Here is a 4,346-nt window from a genome sequence, read left to right as displayed (position 1 = left end):
GATTCTGTCTTCCTATCTAAGAATACTTCATATCTTCCATTGGTTCAGGTCCACTTTTTGGACTTTCAGGGAGTGTTGTAGAGTTTTATAAATAAACATTTACACTCTTGTTATGTAATTTATTCAGATATTGTACCTTTCTGATGCTAAAGAGTGGTGGCAATAGTTACTTCCTCACATTGTTTATTTCTCTAGCAGAAATGTCTTCCGCATTTCCAAATTAAATAGGAAGCTTGCCTTTGGGTTGAGACATATCTATTTGATCAGAACTTGACCCTGATTTTTTCCTCCCCCAGGAGGTGGTGATGTTATTTTGTCTTGTCTGGATAGAGGTTTGCTTTGCTCTTGAACGCTCCAGGGTGGAGAGAGACTAGGAGAAAGTACAGGAGGTCTATTTGGTGTAATGTGCTCCTTCCTTTTCATCTTCACCATCAACAGAGACAGCAGCACACTTGCTTGCAGAACTGAACTTGGAGGCTGGATTTTCCTCAGGTTTCTTTCGCTCAGGTGCAGATCTGCAGACTTGATCTTTTTTGCCATTTTTCCTGTCTGACTCCTTCCAGCTGTCTTTGTTCCCTCCATCTCCTGGACCATGGCCCGAGTTCCTAGTTTGGACTTTTGGACATTCATTCCATCTACTTTATTTTCATCTTTCTTTGCTGGTCCTTTCTCTGAGGGTTGAACTGGAGGTACTTTTCCTTCACTACCTGTAGGGAATTGCTGCTCTGTGTCTGAGTTCTGAGATGGAATACGAGGATTAGAACTTCTTTTCACCGAAGCAGTTTCCTTTGGTGGAGGGTCTGGCATCACCTTTAGGAGTTGATCAGGTTTGGGAGGCTTAGAAATTGGAGAGTGGCAGTGTTTCTCTTTATTGAGTGTTTCATTTTCTAGACACTTCTCACTCTCTCTTCTTCATGCATCCTGGTCTGACGTGCTTCTGCCTGATGCGGCTGGGTCCCAGTCTGCACTGGCTTTCTTCCTGTCCTCCACCATTCCCATTACTGAGTTTCTTCACTTTGCCAGCTTGGGTGTCTCTCCAGAGGCCATTGTTCTAGGTTTGGCTCATCCAGCTGCCACTATAGTTTCTCTTGTTTCTTCTGTAGCTGTTCTGCTTCTCTTTTTCTAGCAACTGTGTCAATGGACTTTCCCCCTCCAAAGATAGAAGCTGCTCAACTGGGATGGAGGGTGCTAGAAGAGGAATCGTCTTCCTTATGAGTGCTCTGAGGCTTTAAATTCAGTTCTGATCTTTGGGAGGGACCCCTATCCTATGCCTATAATCACCCCAAGAGTAATCATCTCTGGAGCTCCATGATCAATTGTCCTGTCTGTCTTACTGGTCTTCACCTGCCTCTTCAGTAGTCATCATCTCTGAGGTACCCACTACCAAATACTCTTCTACCACTGCCTGTTGCAGAATCACAGCCTCTATCATAGTCGCTGTTGCCTCAGTCGTCATCTTAATCCTGGCCCCCACGTAGATCCATATCATGGTGTGAGCCATCTCTAAACCCATCCTGATACCCATCAGGATACTGGTCTGAACCGCATGATCTTGATACTTGTCTCCAAAGCTATCATCACCTCTTCTAGGCAGGTAGTCATCAAAGCTGTCTGTGGCAGGATGGGCCTCCAGTATATCTGTTTTGTCAGTATCCTGATTTCTATCCTGGCCAAGAGAACAGTCATCCCTGTCTTTATCCTGTGCTTGGTCAGCAATATCCACTCCAATTATCCTGCTACCTAGAGACTCTTCACTGAGACCCAGGGAACTGAACAGGGAATCCAGGTCCTCAAATAACTAAAACTTTTCAGCCTCTCTGGATTGCTGGGTTCATGTGGTCAGTGCGCTGTACCAATATTTAATCCTCTAAATAATTCCTTAATTGAGTCTTCTATCACATCATAGAGCAGGTTGCCTAGAAGAGCATTGTAGGATGGTGATTTGGGAAGATGGCTCCAATCAATATGGGGTTCCCCAGCAACCTGTGGAACAGCGGGAAGAATGGAGTGGTCAATTGGAGATGTCCTACACACATCGTCATCATTACTGTGCCAAGTGGTTGAAGCATTTCCTCTGGCTCATCTGTTTCATCAGCCCTGTCTGGGGTTATAGGTGCTTCCTCCACCAGTCTGCCCATCCTCAGCCAGAAAGTCTATTAGGAAAATTGTCTTCTCCTTCTCCTTCTCCTCCTCCTCCCCCTCCTCCACCTTCCCCTCCCCCTCTTCCCCTCTTTCTCCTCCTCCCCCTCTCCCTCCTCCTCCCCCTCTCCCTCCTCCTCCCCCTCCTCCTCCTCCTCCTTCTCCTCCTTCTCCTCCTTCTCTTCTTTTCTGAGGCCGCCATGTTGGGAGACAGAGAGAGAACACCAAGGCTTGATTTTACTTTTGAGGGTTACTTTTAGCAAGGTGGAGATGTTGGAAAATTATATCCCAGGATTGTGTAAAAGAAAAGCATAATTAGAGAATCATAAGATATTTAATGTGGCTAGAGAGTAGATTGCCTGTTTAAGGGAGAGACAGGAAACATAGATGGAGATCATTCAGAGGCATCTCACAAAGACCCCACAGGCTATGCTGTTCAACTTGGACTTTCTCCCATTGATAATAGAAAACCATTGAAAGGTTTTAAGCAAGGGGATGGCATTATTAGATTTATATTTTAGTAAGATTCTGGGGGTAATGACTGATAAATTCCACTGGCAAAGCATTTCAAACATGACTGCAAATCAGACCAGATATCATCCAACCAAATAAACCGAGAGGAAGAACAAGAACAATCACAGCCATATCACTTTTATTTTTCTTAAAAAATGACTTAAAAATTATAGAGTAAGTAGACTAACAATGAAGACCATATATTAATGTCTCCAAAACCTGAGGGTTCTGCAAGAGATACCGAGCTCCAGATGATGATGCTGGGTCTTTCTCCAACCTCAGCATAAGCCAGGAGTGGGCAAAGCAGGTCTGGGAGAGTTCTGCCTGAAAGAGGACTCCAAGCTCCATGCTAGGGGCCTGGGCACCCTTAGAGCAAGCCACAGAATCACTTTCAGCCAATGAGGATATGCCTCTCTTTTCTCCTTTTCTGTTTTTCTGAGTGGAGTATTGGAGAGTCAGGCACAAAGCATAGCATAGTGGACAAAGAAAGTAATGTTTATGTTCATGAAAAATTCAACCCTAATTATACCTCTGGGAGCCAGTGGGAGTAATGAAATAGTGTGCCTGGGGTGTTCATTTTGTTAATAGATGCCAATCACAGGGTACTTATTTTCTGTGCCGTTTATAAAGCCTTTGACGGACACAGCTGCTTGCGTCATTTCATACAATTATAAGATATAAAGGATATTATGGTAATGCTTTGGGATGATGTTCATTTAGTATCTGGTCATGAGAATGCCGTTCCGCCTGTTAGTGCCATATTGCAGCCAATGCAATAGGCAGCTTAGCAGGGGCTCTCAAAAGTATACACATTAACTTCGGCTCAGACACCAGGGATACATTCTGCTGCCATTTAAGATTAACTATTTGTAATATGTTTGTTAAGAAAATGGTTTTAAAATTTTATTTCTGTCTCTCGATTTAGGAGTCATAGCTCTTAGATTTCAATCACGTGGACTGAATGACATATACAAGGGTTTTTGACCCATCTGAGATGGAGAAAGCTCGAAGTATGTTTTCCAATGGCAAAAGCAGAACTAGATCCACTTTTTCCAAGACGACAGCCAGGTTTCCAGGAGAAAATGACCAGTGAGGTGAGGTGAACAGGAAAAAGTGAAAAGATAAAACTAGCTAGTTGTGTTGTTAGAGGGACAGAGGATATATATAAGCAAGGTTCTTTGGCCCAAAACCAAATTCAGCAACTCAACCAAATTGACTTTTGCCCATATTTATTTAGGTCGAGCCCTATAAAAATTCCTGATGTTATACTGGTTTTGACCAACAACATCAATGATTGCATATGCTTCAACCTAATGCTTCAGGAACAAAATCATGGCCACCTAGAACTTGGCATAACCTGCAACTGCCTTAACTCCAAAGCCTTAAATGCCATGGCTGCAGCCTCCTGTCCTCTAAACCTCTCATTTCCTCACCTCTATCACAAATCTATGTAAAGCCAGATTGGTTTACAGCTCTTCAGGCCCAGTGAGCCACAAGTCCCCTCGGCATCTTTACAAGCAACTCCCACAGATACCTCAGTATAATTATTTTTAAAATATGTTTCAGGAAATTTTTTACTTAAGCCACAAGGCTTGCCAAAATACTTCTCAGAAAATACTATTTTGATAGTATTAGAATTTTACCAATGACCTTAAGCAAGAGGCACAAAAGTGGAATGACCTCCAGCTATGAGT

The 4,346-nt window shown here is 43.2% G+C and overlaps 1 pseudogene; it reads right to left on the bottom strand.

Annotated features, from left to right (window-relative positions):
- Window positions 1-318: 318 nt before the first annotated feature.
- Window positions 319-4,045, bottom strand: LOC102127467 (eukaryotic translation initiation factor 4B pseudogene; annotated as a pseudogene).
- Window positions 4,046-4,346: the final 301 nt, after the last annotated feature.

This window comes from Macaca fascicularis, chromosome 2 (genome assembly GCF_037993035.2).
Source record: "Macaca fascicularis isolate 582-1 chromosome 2, T2T-MFA8v1.1".
Lineage (NCBI taxonomy): Eukaryota > Metazoa > Chordata > Mammalia > Primates > Cercopithecidae > Macaca > Macaca fascicularis.
The sequence above is the reverse complement of the archived record's forward strand: the minus strand, read 5'-3'. Positions and strand labels throughout refer to the sequence as shown.